Source organism: Rhagoletis zephyria, unplaced genomic scaffold (assembly GCF_001687245.7).
Source record: "Rhagoletis zephyria isolate East Lansing unplaced genomic scaffold, Rhagoletis_zephyria_1.1 Rzeph_scaffold_00044, whole genome shotgun sequence".
In the NCBI taxonomy this organism is placed as follows: Eukaryota; Metazoa; Arthropoda; class Insecta; order Diptera; family Tephritidae; genus Rhagoletis; species Rhagoletis zephyria.
This window is the reverse complement of record NW_016157128.1, coordinates 583,059-604,956: the sequence shown is the minus strand read 5'-3', so window position 1 is coordinate 604,956 and position 21,898 is coordinate 583,059. Positions and strand designations below refer to the sequence as shown.

At 33.8% G+C, this 21,898-nt stretch overlaps 1 protein-coding gene across 1 annotated transcript in view; it reads left to right on the top strand.

Moving 5' to 3' along the window:
• Window positions 1-244: 244 nt before the first annotated feature.
• Window positions 245-21,898, top strand: part of LOC108367428 (protein nubbin-like) — a 151,546-nt gene continuing 129,892 nt past the window's right edge. Inside the window, exon 1 of the mRNA XM_017622041.1 lies at window positions 245-304. The gene's annotated coding sequence lies outside the window, so the exon portion shown is untranslated. The remainder of the gene's footprint in view (window positions 305-21,898) is intronic.

Sequence of the window (21,898 nt, the reverse complement as noted above, 5' to 3'; positions counted from 1 at the left end):
TAGGCAACAGAGAAAGGAGTAGTGAAGGCTATAATCGTTTTGGAAAAAATCCAAATTTCCGCTGTTTTCAAACAGCTCCCAAGGGGTCTTGAGGGGTGGCTTTTCATAAAGCGGCGTCCATCCTCTTTCGTTTAGGGGGGTTTGGGAAGCCACACCTCCTCCCCCTCCGCCCCCTACCCCTTAATCGTTGTACAAATAGCTAAAGATTTCTTGAAATCCGTATTTATATAATCTATGTGAAAAGTTCCCTTTGGTCGAATGGATTTAAATAAAATGGACGTCCCTTAAAAACTGAAGAATAAAGGTAGATATGCTTGGATATAAAGTATCTCCAGATTTTTCTATATATGTACATACATACTTAAATATCTATGCTTATACCTAAATACGTTTTTTCTCACATTTATACTAAAATAAAAAATGGGGAAAAAGTTATTAAAAAAACAGCAACCGACTTCAATGGTGACATACAGATTAAGGATAACCGTTAGTTTCTTCCTGTTCCATTGATCGTTATAAAACCTAATTAGTATACATAGGTGTCACCTTTATAATGAAAAAAATTTATTTTGAAGTCAGTTAGTAACACCGCACAACAGCAATTCTGATGATTAGGTTATGTTACATGATACTAGCCTAATTTTTAATAACGATTTCAAAATTAAAATTTCTGTATCGGCTCAAGTTTAGAAAATATGGCACATGGTGTTTCGCATTTTTTCCATACAAAATATTTTAGATTTTTTGTTGTAAGTGAGAAACTGCGCGAAAAAATTGGCAACAATGAACGGTAAGTCCTAGCTACTTAAAATTTGTACATTTTGTAATAAAATTTGTCGGGCTACAAAATTGCATACTCTAAATAATTCTTAAAAATCTGATTAAAAAGTTTAAAAATTGCATGTATGTTTTTTGCTGTAGTACGAATCATAATTTTATAAAAAATTGGCGGAAAAAAATTTAAATAAAAATTGTGCATATATTGTAAAAAACTCCCTGTGCCAGTGTAGTTAATCTAATTTTATTAAGATCTTAAGTTTAAAAAAAAAACTTTCTTTTATAAGACTTCCTTGCAGAAGTTCTTGCCAGAGAGCTATTCTGAATGCTCCAACAATAGTCAGCCATCATGTGTGCGTTTCAGAGGTCTTAATAGCGTTCCTCCATCGTACGAAGGCGAAAGCCATAACTCGTAAACAAGAGCTGTTAGAAAACAAGTGAGGGTATATTTAGAATCAGCGACGTCAACAAAACAAAACGTCAAAACATAGTCCCTCATAATTCATTCATCAGCCCAAAAGTGCTATTTTGTTGACCAGCGTAATAAAAATGATTCTTGATTTTCACCAAAATAATTAGGCGAGAAATCGCGAGACAACAAAAGGGCGATTCCGTCACGGGTGGGACATTTGAACAGAATACAATTTTTCTTTTTTGTTTAAATTTAAGAATAAAGTACTCAACAATTCTACATTTTGATAAAGCTACTCCTAATTGACTATTATATGAGTTACTACAAAATACGAAAAAATGCCAGCTCACTTTTATATGGAAAAAATCTGAGTTATTTCTTCTGTCACGGGTGGGACTTCACTTTTCTGCGTGAACTTGATGTAGTATAATAAGACAAAGAACCACGAATGTAAACAAAGCAAAAACTACAACAAAAAGGATGGCTCTATTATAAAAAAAAATCCGAAATTCCTCTGTCACGGGTGGGAAAACATTTGTCACGGGTGGGACACGTACGAATTTGTATATGAAAAGGAGATTTTAGTCTGGTCCATATTAAAGATTAGTTATTAAAAAATATAAGAGGCTAAGTAGGGGTTCAATTCACTCATGTATAGGGCCTTTTGTTTAGAAGAAAAAGCCCAGCACCCCCAGCGCAAAAAATTATTAAAAATCAACGCGATCTCCTAGCGTCTTGAAATTTTCACTTATTCCTACTTAAATTTAATGCGCTATAAAACTGCAGACCTAGAACTTTTCTAAAAATTCTGAACAAAAAGTTTAAAATTTTGGGTGTATGTAATTGTTAAAGTTTGTTGAATTTTTGTAATTTTTGTACGAAGTTTGAAATGTGGATTTATGTGGTTCTGGTTATGGAATGTGCTAGACTTTTATAAAAAAAAAACTATCAACATTAAAGAAACAAAAGAAAAAACCAAAACTGGTCAAAGTGTCACTTAACTTAATCAGCTGACCACAAGGGTATATACACATGTAGGTAATGGACGAGTCCGCGCTTCCGCCCTTCTCCCCTGCGTCCACCCCAACAAACAAATAAAGCTTATCAGCCCTGTAAACCTCCCTCTGGGAACTGTACCATCCATAGCCGTCACGGGTGGGACAGTCTTGACTGCTGAATTATTCTTATCTAACTATGGTGAAACGAAAATGCAATTGTGGTAAACATTGGCAATGCAGTTCTAACATTATGTAACAAACCCGAAACACAACTTCAACTTCCGTAATTAAATATAACAACTTTTACCTTTTTTGCCACGGGTGGGACAAGGCCAATACTGCTTAATTATTACTCATAATATAAATAAAGCACTCACACAATTTAATATATAATACAATTTTAAAACTTAAAAAAATTCAATAAAAATGCATTTAAAGCTTTAATTTTTTACTTTTTGGTTGGTTTAAGATTTGTACACATGTCTTATCCACATATTTGTTAGTTTTATAAAGAAAATATTTTGTGCTCTGAGGCTCAGTTTCCTATGGAACCCATAACGCCATAACATTTTTTTTTTTTTTAATTTTTAACCCCATTTCTGTCAGTTTAATGTATCATGAAATTAAGCTGAAAGCAAAATTTGAGCCAATTCGAAGGCTACCGCGCAGAATTTTGTTACGTTTTATTCAACCATACCATTGTTCGGCAGTCAGCTGGGGAATTGATGACATCAGGTTTTTTCTGAAAGTCTGGATTGTATATAGAAAAGCGTTTCCTCGGTTTTCTCAGGTAAACGATTTTAAGCTCGCCACAAATCGGAGGAGAAGCTCGCCCAAACACTAACATATTGTGCAAGCGCTAATCTATTACACTGTACAGCACTTGGCTGGGTATTGGACCAAACCATTTTTTTTTAACAGACTAAGTCATAATTAAAAAAGTTATTTCTCCGTTTTTCTAAGTTAGCCTCCGAAATCGAGATATGGACCTTTGAAGTTCGAATCCAAAAATATAGACATAGTCCGCATTTGCTCTTATTTAAACGACATCCACATAGGAACTTGTGTGTCTCTTCTTCAATCTTTCTCGGAGATCGAGAAAAATATTATCCAATAGCGGTATAAAGATTTCGTTTCGATAATAATCTTCAGCGTTAGACGCACGATAATCAGCCCGACCTGGTAAGTCCACCAGTTTTCACAGAACGTCAAATCCTGGAGAAGACACTTGATATGCAAATCGATACACACCATCTTATTTCGATTTTAAAGCTGCTTTGATAGCACGAAGAGGAGCTGCCTGTACGACATCATGCCCAAATTTGTGATCCCCGCAAAACTAATACGGCTATGTAGAATGACGTTGAGCACAACCTTCAGATCCGTCCAAGTTGGGAAGGACCTCTCCACGCTATTTGAGACCAAGCGAGGTTTTAGACAAGGTGAGTCACTCTCGTGCGACTTTTTTAAATCTGATGCTGGAAACCGTAATAAGAGCTGCTAATCTGAATCGCAGCGGCACCATATAGAGTAAAAGAACGATGCTGCTGGCGTATGCAGATGATCGTAGGTCTGAAACAAAAGGACATAACCGCAACATTTTTCAGTTTAATAAAAAAAGCTAAAGAGGTTGGTCTATAGGTGAACGAGGGCAAGACAAAGTACCTCCTGGCAACATATAAATAGTCCACGCGTTTCGGGACACACGTCACTGTTGACAGCTATAACTGTGAAGTAGTGAAGGACTTTGTCTACCTCCAGTCAAGCGAAAAATAACTCTTGCCAACAGGTGCTACTTTGGGTTCGGTAAGCAATTGAAAAGCAGAGCCCTCTTTCGACGAACGAAAATCACGCTAAACAAATCTGTCATAATGGCTGTCCTTTTATACTATGGCACAGAAACTTGGACGATGTTGAACAAAGATAAGCAGGCTTTGGGGGCTTTCGAGAGAACTATTCTTCGCAATATCTATGGCCCCGTTCGCGTGGGCGAGGAGTACCGAAGAAGATGGAAGAACGAACTGTGCGAGCTTTTTAACGACATCGATTTAGCTAAGCGCACAAAAATACAACGATTCCGCTGGCTTGGACATGTGGTACGCATCGATGACGATGTTCCTGTGAAAAGATCCTTGGACTCTCGCACCCATGGGTGGACAATGAAAGCAAGGGCGCGCACGAACACAATGGAAGGACCAGGTACAGAAGAACCTGTCGGTATAACCAACTGGCGCAAATTCGCACAGGAAAGAAGCGATTGGAGATGTTTTTTGGTCTCGGCCCAAACCGACAAATAGTTGTAGTGCCAAATAAGAAGAAGAAGGACTTATCGTTGATTTTTGGAAAATTTTGTTTGGAAGTGTTCCGCATTTTATCCATACAAATTTTATCCATCGACATTTTTTTTTTAGGAAAAAATGCGGAAGACCTCAACAAAAAAAACAACATTGCCAAATCAAAGTTTTGCTCGAACTTTGCAGAATTTTCATTATTTTTGCGCAAAGTCTGATTGGATTTACGTCGTGTTTGTTAAGTAATCAGCTATTCTTTTATAAAGAATAATAAATAAATATAAAGAATAATAAGCATTGAATAAATTAAAGTAGTTAAAACCTGCTTAAATGTCGCATCCCAGTTTTTATTAGTTTCACTGTATATATAAAATTCAAGGAAATTTTCTGTTTTATTTAAATAAAGTATTCAATTGTATTAGTAATTAGTGATTTTAGTATTTAAAATATTAAAAAAAGGTATTTTTCCTTCCAGTTCAAAATGGTTTGATATATGTATAAGGTTTCTAATTTTTCGAAGATCTGACTATTATTGCACCTGTAATATACGTTTGCACAAAAAAAAGTTATATACCTTTTAAATAAGAGCAAAAGGCGGACTACGCTGATATTTTTAGTTTTTTAATAATTTACATACAATAATTGCCAATTTTTTACCAAAGGTCCAATTTAGAACTTCGAATGTCCACCATATCTCGATTTCGGAGGCTAACTTCCAAAAACGGAGAAATAACTTTTTACGTATGACTCAATCTGTTAAAAAAAACTTGGTTTGGTCCAATATCCAAACAAAAATTTGATTTTGCCACATAGTGTTATTATTATTATTATTACTATTGAATTGCAAATTTAGATTCCTCGGACCCCAAAACCGCCCAGGAAAGCCTTTGAATGTACAAAAACCTACATTTAAATCTGTTTTGATTGGTTAGAATGATGCTCTGCGACCACCAACTTCAAATTGACAACAAGTAATTTTTAAGAAAAAACACAACGGATTTCAATTGTCATATAAAAATTTAGGAGGACCCTTTAATTTCGTCATGATCCAATGATACGCTCTGAACCAAATTAGTATGGGACCACCTCTGAGGTACCACGTTTGCTTAAAAAAAAAAATTATATAAATCGGTTAACGTAGTCCAAAGTTGTGCGGTAACATCCATAAAAAAATATTCCGACGAATTGATAACCTCCTCCGTTTTTTGAAGTCGGTTAATAAAATGCTTAAAATCGTCAATCTGGGAAAATAGAGAAATTACTCAGAAAAAAAACCTGAAATTGGCAAGCAGTCCATACTATATTAGCGACATATTTCATTGCTATAAGGCGATTTCAAACATCAATTTTGGTATTAGCGCTTTTGTAGTTCGTAAAATATCCAAGTTTTTGCAAAATTTCAATAACACCGGTACATAAAAATATTTTTTTTTGCAATTTTCCCAAATTACTCGACATTTTGAGGGTGTGCGAATCAAATGGACGTCACACACCGCTTTTTTTTGTGTGCCGGAGTAGCCTATCTTTACTAGTTTTCGAATTACAGTACTCGAAAGTGAATTGCAGAACCTGCCTTAATCTCTACAGTTGTCGACTCTAAACTCGTTTCTCAGTGTGCGGCGCCCCTTAAATTCCGGGATTTCGGGCGACCGTACGTGCCGCGCCACCTTAAATCCAGCTCTCTATATACGTACATATAGATATGTGTATATGTGTACATAAGTGTATATGATATTCTCTTATGCTGAATGTACTCGGATCGGAGTTATTGAACGACACGGTTGTGTTCTGATTTACATTGAATATGTCACTTATACAAATGTTTATGTAAATTTTGTTTAACTAACAAGAAAAGCGTTTAATAAAATTGAGTTTAAATAAAAGATAAGACGTTTTCAACCTGTGTTGTTTACACTCGATACGGCCGAAGATATTGTATAGATAAATGTGTTTCACAGATAAACAAATGAATGCTCCATATTAATTTCAATAGCTGCAGTAATGTTTCTATGTCCGAGTATACATATATCGTTTATTTACTTCAGACCGATAAAAGTTGACTTATATTATCATTTATTAACAAAACACTTGCGTTCATGCAGCGTGTCTTTGCATATTCGTACATATGCATAACTCTATATGTATTCTTGTGGGTATATGTAAATAAATCATAAATATATGCAATGTGCTACAAGTACTTAATACAATGTATGTTTGTGTGTATGTATGTGTGCGCATACCTGCAACATCACTCAATGCACGTTCTACGTGTCCAATTACCACAATACCCAAGACCGTCTCACCGTTGCTGCCCCAATATTTCCTGCGCATTTATCAGTTTAATTGTTTATTTGGTTTTTATTTGCGCCCAAGTGTTTGTGTTTTTAGTTATTTTATTTAATTTATATTTTTTTATATCTACCATTTCGTATATGCATACGGTGACCATTCGTACCGATTTTGGCGGTACAGTACAGATTTTAAGTAAATTGTCCCGCTGAATATTTTTTTTTTTAATCGGTAGGTATAAGTGTCCCGCTTTAAGATATTTGTACCGATTAAATCCCGATTTTCAGTTTTTTCTTTACTAACCCTTTGTGGACCGATCTTGCTTATGGGCGACAATGACATTGTGATTTATAAATCTTGTTTAGATTATTTATTTGTTCCTTAGAATGTTGTAAAGGCAAAAACCTGAACCTCTTCCCACAAATGTAGACCCAATTAATTCTCACCACCTTTTCGTTTTAACTACTTCTGTTACATAAATGTAGCTCAAAGTGGTTCTGCAACATTTAAAAAATGAAATAAAAATATAAAACCTTGACAAATGTATTTGGGTTTTGTTAGGAAGCTTTGTAAACGTTTATAAGCAACATTTCATAACGATCATATTTAAGGAGGATTAAAGAGCAATAATACGCCGCTGAAAAAGTTTTAGCCCCACGCAACTTAGTTCGGCCAAAAACCATTTTTCGGACAAACTTATGGTCTGATTATGCATACTTCGCATAACTTCGCACAACTTCGCATAAACTTCAAACTGTAATTTCGTATGTACTTTGTATGTATTTTGTATGTATTCGTTTACCCAGAAATTAGCAGAACTTGTAAAAACTTAGCGATCTGTTTAGTTTAGATTTTGCTTCACGATTCTTAAGTTACATTTTTATTGCACTGGTACAAATGGTTGTGCGAAGTTATGCGAAGTATGCATAATCAGACCTTTAGTAGCGCTTTCGTTATCAAAAAGATAATAGAATATTTATTAAAAAAATATTTTTAATTCAAGTGTTTATTAATTTTTATTTTTTGAGCACATTGAACTTTGATGGACTTGGGCGTGTCTATGAAATTGCCATCTTTTTATATGGATAGTTTTTAGAGCACAATGAAAAATACGTTTTCTATCACCAACAGGGTTTCCAGATTTGGCGATTTCACGCCAATTTGGCGATTTTTTTGGATATTTGCGCGCAAAAATTTAGGAAATCGCCATTGGCGATTTTTTTCCTTCAAATAAACTTTTTCCAAATAAAAATATACAAATCTTAGTTTTCCACGACAATTTTACAGAAGAGGCTAAGATGAACTTGACTTAAGAAGCCTATTAAAAGACTGTCAAAAACGTTTAATCACCCCAATCGAAGAACTTTTGAAACGATTACCTAGTCAAGTAAGTACTTTTAAAAAATCTTTGATTTTGTCACCAGAAAAGTGTGTGAATCACAATAGGGCGAGTTTCAGGGACCTGTCAATTCACTATTTGACTTTGAAGGAAAGAAAAAGTAGCAGAAACTGAATTTTTAAATCTTTAAACTTTTCCATGGAATAACCTTTCCCACAATCATTCCATCCGACTCTGAAGAATTTTGGATAATTACTTACGGAGTGAAAATCGCAGTAGGCAATAAAATGTTTAGAAATACAAGTAAGTTCATATTCTGCGTTATCCTGAAATGTAAATCATTCAGACACTACAGGTGATTTTGAAGAAATTGTGGAAATAGACGAGATCAGCGCCTTATTATAGGTTTTTATTAAATTTTTAGCGCCGAGCTTTTAAAAGCGGATTGTGCGATTAATCAATTAATACGAGTTATAATAAATTTAGTAATTGTGTAGTCCTACTGAATTTTTGAAGAAAATTGTTTGATTTGTGTTATTTATTATTACCCTCTGAAGGTATTATATTAGTGTTGGGTTTTAAAAACTATATTATAAGAAGATCTAATTTTTAAAATAAAAGATTTGTTAAATCAATTTCATGAATCTTATTAAAAAAAAATTGTAGATTTTTTTTTTTCAAAAATTGCGATTTTTTTAACAATCTGGACACCCTGATTACCAATCAAAATTAAAAAAATAGGACTTTCGGCCCACGCTAATACTTACATACTCATTTGATTTTTTTATGGAACAGAAGAACTTTTAAACTCTAAAAATATTTAAGGGATCTAGGATCCATCTACCATAATAAACAAGGAATGAAACCGAAACCCAAACCGAAACTGTAACCGTTTAAAACCGTTTCGTTTTTCAAAACCGAAACCGAAACACTTGGCAAAACCGAAACCCAAACCGGAACGTTATTTTGAATCGGTTTCATACCTTGATAATAAAGCTCATAAATATCTTTCATTCTGTATTTAAGTATGGTAAGTAATACATTTTTCAGGGGAGGTTTTGATAGACAACACGATTTATAGGTAAATATTCGTAGTCAGCCGTCTCTAGTCAACAGAAAACATTAGGAAAATTCATGGAAAATCATCGGCAGATGACCACGTCATTTTGAACAGAAATCACTCGTCAATCGGACGTGTCGTCGCCTGACATCAACTCCCAATATTTCCTCAGTATTGGTTATGAAAGGTGGACAGCCTATTAGAAAGTTACAGGCGGGGGCTAGGTCTTTGTAAGGATAGGGAACCTTTTGATCTTATACAACCTGGACCATAAGGACCTAGCACTTGCACATGTCCCAATGTATGCAGGGTCTTTAAAGATGACACAAAAGGTAAATAAAAGCGCTGTGTACATTTTTAGCGCATAATTTCAAAAATGAAAAATTTTGAATTGCGTAACTTTTGAAGATCGTGTAGTATATGTCCAAAAGTGAGTAGAGGGTAGCCCGATAATATCCTTTTCCTCAGCTCGACAGCCATGCATTTTTCCTGCAGTGAAATCCCAAACTAGTCAGGAAAAATACTAGTTTACAAATAGAATTTCCTGACAGAAACCGAACTAGTTCGAAAATGGCCAAACTTGTACTAAGTACAAAACGATTTATTCATGCCCTGTTTTATTTGACTTCGACAATAATAATACAATAAAGTACACAAAATATTATAACTTATGTTTGGATATATTGTAAGACATTAAATCGAGTACGTACTTAATTATACCAGACCTGTTAAATAATGATTAATATTTATAATGATTTAATGCTTTAAACATGTTTTTCGGATAAATTAAATATTTATTTACCGATATTACCACCTGGTTAATAATTGACTACTTAAAAAACTTCAAATTTCAAATTATTGTTGCTTTTCCACAATAAGTTTTCACTAAAAACGGCCTCAAGCTCATAAAAATTGTTGAATATAATTGTTATAAGACCATAAAAATAACAAAAACAAATAACTTAAGGACGAGCACATCTAAAAAGTTAAACATTCTAATAATAGAAATATTAACAAAAACCAACAACCACATGATCAAGTGAATTGCAGCGGAATAGCTGCGCTTGATTGTAGTTGGCTTAGCAAAGTGAAATAGTGGAAAATAAGCAACAAGAATTAACAAGACAAACTTAGCACAGTGCGTAGGCAACTGGCTGAGTCAGTGGTGATCGTCGGTTCGAATCCTACTGAAAGAAGTCTGATGAGGAAATGTGGTGATTTCCGAAATAGCTATCACTTCTACCATTTTTTCAAATTATTGTTGCTTTTCCACAATAAGGTTTCACTGAAAACGGCCTCGAGCTCATAAAAATTGTTGAACTTAAAAAAATGTTAATTAATTTATTAATTTTAATTACGTAATTATTTTGTTATTATTGATCATTTTCAATTATTATTGACTTTTTTAATTACATGATAAATATAATTATTTGATTAATTTCTATTACCAATCAACAATCCAAACTATAGACAAAAATTAAGAATACTTAATAACTGCTTGAACTATTTATTTATTTTATTCTTATCCAAATTTCAAATTACAAACATTATTTATTACTTTTATAAATTTTTAAAAAGAATAGACTGAAACGTCCAAAGTTTAATGCTAATTTTTATTTTTATTTTATTTCACTCAAAAGTGAACTGGAGTATTCATTTTATTTTTAACTAAAACGTTTTCTTTTGCATATTGAATATAATTAAAAAGGTTAAAAATATAGTATTTATTGTATCTGAAACCTTTTACTTTTAATAACATTTAAAGAAAAATTCATTTAAATTTATGTTCGAAAGTTTGGAATATTTATGTACTAATTTTTGCTATTATTTAATACTTAAAAAATTTAACACTAATTATTGGCAAGTCTAAGGCTGCTAAATAAGAATATATGTAAAATAAAGTGTACTTAATCAAACGATTTTTTTTTTAATTGTATATTCATGAATTCATTTTATTTTTTGACTCCCAAAGTAGTGGTTTTGGTCCATAATTGGACTAGTATTTTTCTGTATATTTTCAACTGGTATGAGACTGGTATATTTCTGACCGCAATCTGACAATTGAAAAATACCAGTTGATGGCATGGAAAAAAGATAGTTGGCTAACTAATTGGGCATGCGGTTCATACTAGTTGTGAGGTAGTGTACAACTAATTCATTTGACTACAGGGTTGCTACAAAGCCATTGTTACATATAAAGACATATGTATATGGATATGTATGTATTAGAGTGGCCTTTATGTTGTATGAAAAATTTTATATGCATGAATCCAAAAGTTTTCGCACAGAATAATGTGAGGTTGGGGATATAAATAAATACGTTATTGGTTTAAAAGCTTTCAGGTGGCTCCTAGGGGTTCCGGGTTGAGCTTTTTCGACAAAAAATGTCAAAATTACACCAATTTCTTTGACTTTGCATTTCTTTCTTTTAACTATGTATATATTAGAAAAATTCTGCATTATGTTTTATTTAAAATGTACGTAAAATAACCTTTACAGCAAGCTTTTGAAGTATTAAATCGGTTAAAAAATCACAACACTATTCAACTTTAAAAAGAGTAACGCCTCATGAGGCGTTATATATGTATATGTATGCACGTTAGGGTGGCCCAAAATAAAGTAAAGTCAAAATTTCAATGCCGCCACCCCCTAGGATTGTTAAATACCGAAAAACATATACCCCTATTTTTTATTTTAAGATCAAAAATTATTTAGAGAGTGCTCAAAGTGCTAAATTTTTTCCATCTATTTTATAATGGAAAAAACAAGTTTTCGTAGAAATGGCATAGTTCCGGAAAATCAATATTTTTCGATCGAAGAACTCTACTTCTCCTCAGAAGACTTCCAATAATAATATCCAATTCTTTATTTTACCATTTTTTAATACTAACGATTTTTTATTGGTCCCCCGTTTGCATTTTTGATCTAGGGTCTTTGGAGGACCTATAAAACTGGCAACTATTACCATTAAAAAATTCTTAAATAAACAATTGGGTATTATTGGGAATCTCCTAAAGAGAAACAGAGTTTAATAAATAGATAAATATTGATTTTCAAGAATTCTATACCATTTCTATGAAATTTGTTTTTCCCCATATAAAATACATGGCATACTTGCATGACTCAATAATACAAGGTTCGATAAACTGACAGTTGTCTCTGTCGCACCGCTCCCTTAGCCGTGGCACCGTGTTGCTTCTTTGCAAATTTACATGGAAACAGTGTAGCTTTGGTGTGAAATAAAAGTATAAGCTTTTGTACAATATGTTTATTTGTATATGCATATGAAGCATATTTAACTGATGAAAACCTAAGCATTGGATGTTTACATCAATCTCATAGTAGTCTTATTTTAATTTTGAGTCATTTTGTAGTTTTTATACGGCTAAATAGCATATAAATTACGTAATTCACGTAGATATATCAATATTACGTTCAACATTTCATTTAAAATGTCAGATTTCCTGCAAATACATTAGAATTTACAAAAGGAATTTCACTAGTAATTGCCTACTTTGCGTACTTTTCTACTCCCATTTTCGAAACAAGGGATTGCATTCTTGCCCTTTCTCTGTCCTTCGTAAATGCAACCTTTTGTAAGGGAGTGTCAAACCGCAGCTGTCAATAATTATCTAACCTTGTATTATTGAATCATGGCATACTTGGAGCTTTTTGAGCAGTCTCTAAATATTTTTTTATTTCTAAATAAAAAATAGGGGTAAAACTTTTTTCGGTATAGAAAAATCCTAGCAGGTGGCAGGCATTAAAATTGTTTCACACAGTTGGTTGCGGTCATCGTATTAATTTTTGCTTTTTGATAAAAATAAATGGAAGTATCAATTGTATTTTTTACACCGACTTTCACCGAATTTTTTTCCACCCGCGTTTTGTAAAAAAAATAATTACAGAACTTGTTTCATGCTCGGCAACATTGCACCTTTGAGTTCACTTTCACATTTTCCAACTAAAGAAATTGTATAGTCATCGGATCGGAATTATTTCCTGGATGAGCTTGCCGATGTTGAAGCCATTTTTCAGATTAAAACTCACTTTGTTTTGTAAATTTCTGTCTTAGTTCACTTTAATTTTTGTAAAAAAAATGCCGTTCACGCTCTTTGTTACACTTTTGACTTTTCATTAACATCGGATTATAAGAATGCCGCTTGTTGAAATTAGTGATGTGTGTTTTTCCGTACTTCTAAGGCCTTTGCAATTTTATGATACTGCGTTATTTTAACCGATTTGAAACTTAATTGAAACTTTGGAAAAGTTATTCGATGAAATTTTCGATAAAAAGGTACACAATAAAACTTCGCCATCTTAAAATTATAAAATATGAAAATTCATAAAAACTGGCTTCAATTTCGTCACTTTTCGGTCCAACCCGGAACTCCTAAGAGTTATCTGAAGGCTTCGAAAATAATTTCATATTTATTTTTATACCCAACCCTTATATTTTTCCGTGCGAAAACCTTTGGTTGTCAAAAATCGGTTCATTAAGGTCACTCTAGTATGTATGTATGCATTGACGTCACATACTTGGGGACCCAGTAGCAAAAGGTAATAACTAGGAAATGAATTGGTAATAGCAAAAGTGAGGGCTAACTGCTGAATTCTTCTGAATTTTAACACGGCCGATGTTCCATTAATTTCATATCTTACTAAATCTCACATCTAGAATACGAGTTTATCAGCTGTGTGCTTAAACGACTCAAATAACAAGACCAAGCATATTCCATTTTTATAATGAAATTTCCTCGTCTCTTGCCCCGCGAACTATTACCAACTAGCTTAATGTATTCAGTGGTGAAACTGTTTGCAACGTTTTTAATAGCACTCTATAAGGAGTCAGCGACATAAATGCATCCAAGGAATATTACTGCCTTCTGTATTTTTTATACATATAATTTATCATAAAATTTACCTTAAAAAATGGAGAACATCTTTCAAGTTACCCATGCACAGTGGTTCAAAAGTGGTATTTACTATTCATAGATCATTGGAGCCTACATTTTTCACTTGCAAAGTTGAGGCTGATTTTTGAATTTATTTTTGATTATATAAATTTTGTTTACCGGAGAAAAAGTAACATTTTGAAAAAAATCGATTTTAGTGTTCCAGATAGTAATAATAATAATAGATTGGCTCTTGCTTGGGCCGCTCTTAAGATAAATAATTTTTTCTAAATTTTTTTGCGATGTTGCTTTGACCAGGCCTTTAACCCTGGCCCTGCGGAAGCTCACCTGTGGAAGCGCGCAGTGGTTACCACTATACTACAGCGGCCGCCAGATAGTTAATGTTACATAATAAAAATTTGTTGAACAAAATTGTAGGGTTCCCCAAAACAACAAAAAAATTCGCAAATGTTATAAAAAAAATGTTCATTAAAATGTAAAGTTCTTTTTTTAATTTTTGAAAAAATTTTGGGTATGCAGTTTTATAAGTAGATCATTAAATTTTAGTATAATAAAGTGCAAGTTGCAAGTGGCTAAGAGTTCGCGTTGATTTTTAATAATATACATATCGATGGTCCTCTGCAATAACGTTACAATTCAAAAAATAAAATCCCTTACTACTGTTTGTTTGTTACATGTTTAATACTTACTAAAGTAAATATGGAGTAAAGATTTCTACACTAAGTAGTACGGATTAGACATGGATTAGCCAAGGATTATAGACTTGAGCCACTTAACAGGTAAAAATTATAAAAAATTAACGTGCTGGAAATTTGCAATTTATTAAACTGCATACCTAAAATTTTTCTAAAATCTAAATTTTTATTTTATTTTTCGTGACAAATTTTCTTTTATAGAATTTAAAATTTTTCTTGTGAAATTTTTGTTCATTTTAGAGGAATCCTACAATTGTTTTCAACTAGTTTTTATTATGTAACATTTATTAATTGGAACAGGAGAAACGATTTTCTTCAATATTGATACTGTTGCTGCACTTTGCACTAATTGAATGTAATCAAATATAAATTCAAATTCGGGCTTGAAAAATTAAGGCCCCAGTGAATTATGAACAGTTAATTCCAGGTTTGAACCACTATGCGATGAAATTGGAGATTTATTATCGTTTTTTATTTGTAGATTTTACATTTTGCTCGTACCATGAGGGATTGTGTTTATCATGACTCGAGGGGTATTCTAACTTTCTTAAAATGTCGCAAAGCTGAAATGCGGAAAGTATATTGAAGATTTTATAGTTTCACACAGGCGAGAAGGAAGACATAATAAAAATATCCTAGTGTTCGGTTTTATAAAGAAATGTCAGATCGGATGAAATTTCAAAATAATTTACATTGCTCAAAGAGGTGACCTGATCCTAATGAGTGCTTTCAAGTTAACTAACTAGTTACTTGCTTAACTCGACTAAGGAAAATGGGATAAATGCAATATTCTCCATTATAAAAAGAGGCTAATTCCAGTCTGATCAAAGTAAAATGTCGCAGAACCTATGTGAGTGCAAAATCATTCTTCGGAAAGTATTTAAATTGAAGAGGTAATATATGCTTCTTTCGTTTTAGGTTTACCTGTCACCTGAGAACCTCTAAACGGGTTCTGGCGATCGTAAAAAATTATGTGAAACACAAATATTTAACAGAAAATCCAAGTATGCAGCTTAACAAAAACATCTTTTCATTGAAAATGTCAATTTATTACCATAATTACTCACAATCGATACATATTTAAAAGAAATATTTACATAAACGAGTATCGGGGGCTTTACTTATTTGAAAACAACAGGTTCTTTCAGTAAAAAAAATCGCCGATAAGAATGGGACTTTGCTAGATAAGATTTTAGAATTCTTTGAATAAATTTACATAGCATTCGTCAGCGCATGCATACATAAATATATATTTATAAATATTTGCACAATTCGAAGTGCCTACATATGTATGTACATATGCACAGACTAGGGTGTTCGTTATTCATAAAGTTAAATTATGTATATTATGTCCCAAATTCAAGTAGGAGTCCCAAACAAATTTAAATATTAAAATATATAAATCGTGGCAAACCCCGTTGCATTTGATTTCGACAATTTTACTTTTAGCATTTATTGATATAACTTTTGAAATATGTAAATCAGCTTGGTAAAGAACGGATACCCTAATATACAATCATACAATTATATACGTATATGTGCAAAGGTGTGAGTAATGACCAATGACAATTTTAATGTTTTGTTACGCGATTTGCTTATCGAATTCGATGTTATCTGGAAATTAATTTTTTACCACTTATTGGAATTATAGCCATATTATTGAGGCGATTATCGTCGATTGCTGGATTTCGTAAGAAAAATCTAAAATTAAATTAAAAAATGCTATAATGAAATTTTATTAGAAAGGGTGATCTAATTTAGCGATTTGAATAAAGATATGTACATATGTATGTACATACTTACATGTTTTGCACTATTATACATACACAACTTATTACTGTACTTTTCTTCCTTGCTATCAACTGGCTGCTAACAATTAGTAATTACATTGTGGCCAATGCAGAATGCCCCATTTGAGGCAGGTGTATGTATTGAGAACCTGTCGTTTATTTTTTGAATACGAGTATCTTACTTTTTGCTACAATAAATCCATTGTTTGATCATCAATAAATAAAGCAAGTATGTAATCAGTTCCGTTCGATGTTTATATGATTTCCATGGAAGTCCATATCTTTGTCCTCCTTATCGCTATGAATATTCTTGTTATGAGTTCTCTTATTATGATAACTCATATACATACTGTACATTATAAGTACATTTTTACCTGCGAGAATGCAACAAAGTATATACTTACATACATATTTCTTATTTTTATTTATTCCTTTACCAGGGTATTATCATATTATTTGCTTACTTACCTTGTTGTAATTTAAAAAAAGTAACGCGATCACGTTATACCTAAATGGAAATTACTGTTGAGACAACTCGTCACTCTACATATTCCACTTCTCAGCGGTTGGTGTTTATTTTCAGCTTAAGACAATTTTTATTTATACTATGCATATGTATTTACTATCAATATTTACATATAAATGGTAAAGTTTCAAGTATTTAAAGTAAATGTTTTTAAATTACTTTAGTTCATCGACGGCGATGTTAATTATTACTACACAGGTCATACCTACTTCCCTGTGGGGAAACTCAATAGTGCCGAACTGGTTAGATACGAGAGAATTTAGATTTTCTATTGCATGCTAGCAAAGATTGTAATGTTGCCGCTGTATCCCTTTTTATACATATATGCAGTTCCGAACCAGTTCGAAAACAGAGTATTTTCGGGTTTCCAATGGTATCGATTTTAAATTATTTTCAAAGAAATGTGTTCTTAATTTGAAATCAAATTTGTTTGAATGATTGCAAGAAATGTAATTCAAAATGAGCATTTGAAAACGCGTTTACACACGTACCTTTGGCAGTTTCTGAGTGTGCAGACGTGATGTTGTTATTGGTTAGATTCGAGAAGGTCTCAGGCTCAAATTCCGTTAGACACAAGATGCTAAAATGTTAATACAAATTTTCTATTTGTGTTTCGAAACTATAAAAAAGTGTATGTGAAGTGCAGAAGGAAACAAATAACTATTTAAAGTAAACGAAAGATGGCAATCCATTTTCGATAGTTTCGAACCTTTATCTATAAATCGGTACCAGTTTTAAATTCGTCCTTAGATAGAAAAGAAGAATGAAAAGTTTTTGTATTCTTTGCGACTTATTACATTTTCAAATGCGACCCGGGTTGAATACTTTCAGAGCTGGAGCGATTCTATGCATACGTACGACATAACCAAGTCAAGTATTTTTATTCGCCACACTGTACCTCTATATCGTTGAAAAGCTCGTACAGCTCATCGTTACATAGTCTGCGATATTCGCCATTGCCAAGGCGCAAAGGCCCATATTTCTTTCGCAGAACCAGCATGGACATGATGAGTGATTTATACAGCCGAGTTCTGAATACTCCCAGGGAGCTTGTTCTCCGGGAATTTGTTTCTCCCGAGAAAGAAATCCTACAATAATTAAATCCCAGGGAGTAGTATATTTCCCGAAAATTTGGGAAGAGGAAATTCGAACTTCGAGAGAGCTGTTTGACACGCTTTTGACAGCTCATTTCCGCCATTTAATATAAAATATCCTCAGGGAATTTTTATTCATGATAAGGGGAAAGGGAAAAGAGAGAAAACTTCCAGGGAGTTTCTGTTCAGAATTGGTCTGATAGAGTGATTTTTCTACGACGAGAGAATTCTTTATTTCTCAATTGTCTGCGCAACCCAAAGTAGAACTTGTTGTCATGAGTGTTTCTCAGTTGGATTTCATTGATCATTGACGGTGTTCTTCACACAATAGGCTCGATAAAACCTTGTAACCTAGGCTTAGAACACTGATCCTGCGATAGTTAGCGGAATGTCAGGCGGTGGCACATCGATGGCATTTTCGTCCAGTGTGGGCTCGGGTATGTCTTCTACACAACTTTCAGGGCTGCTGCTATTCAGTAGAGTGGAAAAGTTAACTTAATTTAAGTACGTTCTGGACATATGTTGACATGGTTGTTCTTATAGGAGTTCGCCTGCTCTTGGAACCTTACGTGCTCTCCTAAATCTGTGACAAAATTTTGGGGCGCCCTTCCTGTCGGCCAGAATTTCAAGCTTTTTGCGCTCACGTATTTCGGTCACTCTTTGTTTAAGAGTATTTGGCATATAAAATGAATTTTACATATGCACCAATAACCATACCACATATATGTACATACGTGTTTACATATATTACCGACATTTCAATTTTACAATGTTTTATCTTAAATTCTTAAAATACATATATATCATATACATATATATACCTTCATACAAACATACATACATACAAACGAATCAAAATAACGGGTAAAGATGAAATTTGGTTGTAGTAATTAACCGAAAGAATAAGTCAAAAGTAAACGTTAATTTGAATTGACTACTGTGCAACATTCTTTATTGGTTCATCAGTAAAATGCGATAAAAAGCGTACACAAACATAATTACGATGACTTTATATTTTCCATTTGGTCGATATACTCCGCACCATGTCTTGCGCTGACTTATTTTCTTTGGTTCTTTAATTTGTGTTTCTGTTTGTTGTTTTTTTTTTCTGTTCTAGGTGTTGAAGTTATCTCAAAGTGTGTTTTCCTACTTTGGAACACGTTCAATGGCTTCTTAAATCCCGAACTAATTAAAATGACAAATCGTTTGGTGAGAAACGCGTACATATGTAGGTAAATGCATGTATTTGTCGCATTAGGCAGATAGGTAATGATTTCTGCTCGGTTATTGTCCGGGCGACGAACTGCCTATTAGCTTTCTATCAAAAAATTAGCTGCTTATTCTGTCGGTGTCGATGCTATGTAAGTCCATTAGGGTTGTCCAAAAATGGATGTGAAAAAGTAAAGTCGGAATTGGTATGCTCTCACCCCCTAGTATTGTTCTATACCGAAAAAATATACCCAATTTTTTTATTTAGAAAAAAAAAAATAAAATTTAGAGATCGCTCAAAGCGCCCAAAGTTGTCCATGTATTTTATATGGGAAAAAACTTTTTGTAGAAATGCTACCCAATTCTTTATTTAATCATTTTTTCGTCGCAACTATAATTTATAGGTCAGCCATAAACCCACAAAAACCCCGAAAAATGCAATGGGGTATTATTATTGAAAGTTTCTGAAGAGAACAAGAGTTTGCCGATCGAAAAATATTTATTTTCAAGAATTCTATACCATTTCTACGAAAAGTTGTTTTTTTCCCATATAAAAATACATGGAAAACGTTGAGCGACCTCTAAATATTTTTTGATGTCAAAATATAAAAATAGGGGTATACTTTTTCACAATACAGAACAATCCTAGGGGGTGAGAGCATTACGACTCCGACTACTGTTTTTGGACCACCCTAATGTCCATACAATGAGTGGGCATTTTTTGTTATTTAATTAAATTAGACTTTTTATGCTATTGTCATCTCTTACAGCTGTTAAGCTGGAAATGCGATTTAAAAATTTAGAGATGTCATGAAATTGTGCTCAGAAAAGGTTGCAGACAAATATCAAAAGATGGTTAAAACCACATGCAAATACAAATGTATGTACATATACATATATATCCATTTTTCCTAATTGAAAAAATACCCATACATAAATTTATATTTGCACATTTGTTTGTCTTTCTACTTACAACACCGCTTCATCCTACTTAGTTTTATATCTCTTGCACAGAGAAAAATATAATTTCTTAAATATAAAAGGTCTATTCTTCGAATAGTTCCTTGACAAGAGCCGAAAATATCATATAGATTTCTTAGTTTTCTTTGTGAGGAAATTCAAATTTTACTAAAGGGAATAAATTTTTACCGAAAAGTTGTGGTAGTAAAGAGCTACAAAATATGTTACTTATGTGCAGTTGAAGGTAGATAAGTAGGTAGGTAGGTAGGTAGGTTGACGCGGTTAGGCTCCGGGCTCATTGTGATACCGCATGTGGGGTCAGTAGCTCCCAATCCCTCCTAAAACCATTTTGAGCTTCGCAGGAATTTTAGAAGATCCTTGATTTCGACGCATCTAAGGTCCTCCAGGTTATCGAAGGATTGTCTACCCAGTGTGGAGAGTCTTCTTCTGGATAGAGGAGAGCACTGGCACAACAGGTGCATAATCGTATCCTCCTTTTATTCATCTTGACAACTTCTACAGAAGTCATGTAGCCGTACGCCTACTTGATAGGCTTGCCTGTCAATTAGGCAGTGTCCTGTTATAACAGATACTAACAAACTGATATTCTGCTTATTTAAGCTCAGTAGTAGGCCAGTCCGTTTAGTGCCGAGCGTTGGCCACAGTTTCCTTGCAGTTTTACAGGTGATTTCGTCATGCAATCTGCTGTTCGCTACTTTAGTGAGCTTCTAGGAGATAAGTAGCTTGCAAGTTTGTAAGGGTATTCCTATTTTATTTTTTATATCCGCAATAGAGAATTTGGTGCCAAGTCGCGCCAGATCATCGGCCTTACAGTTCCCTTCAAAGTCGCAGTGTCCCGCAGCCCATATCACCTTTGGGCGAAATGACAGCCACCTCGTGAAGAGATGTGCGGCATTTCACGGCTACCATGGATGTTTCGACTGTTTCTTAAGGGATTTGATTACCTTCTGGCTGTCAGTGAAGATGTAGATATAAGTTTGAGATATCATACCACACTTTATCAGTTTTGTCGCTCGGTCGATTGCCAGCAGTTCCGCCTGAAAGACGCTACAGTGGTCCGGAAGAGGAAAGCTAAGGGAGATTACCAGGTGTTCGGAGCATACACCCCACCAACCCTTTCGTCGTAGTCCACCGATCCGGGAAGCTCCCAAACATGACCATGACTGGTGTTGGGCCACTTATTTAAACCATTCATACGAACTGCCGCAACGCTTGCAACTTGTTTGGCATGTAGATCTACCGGAAGAATGTTCAGTAGGGCATACAGGGCCTTGGATGTTGTTGTTCTCATTGCACCAGTTATGAGTGTGGACACGAGCCTAAGTGATCAGTAACACACGCCAATGGTTTCTTTCCTGCGCTATCTGATGCCAATTGGAAATGCCAAGTGAGGCCACATCCTTCCTTCTCAACCTTCCAATCGTAAGGGAGGCCTGCTCTACCACCAACGGGAATCGCTGTGTTTTAATTCGCAGCACTATGTCCATGTGATTATAAAGCTCTATCACCAGCGGATTCGCC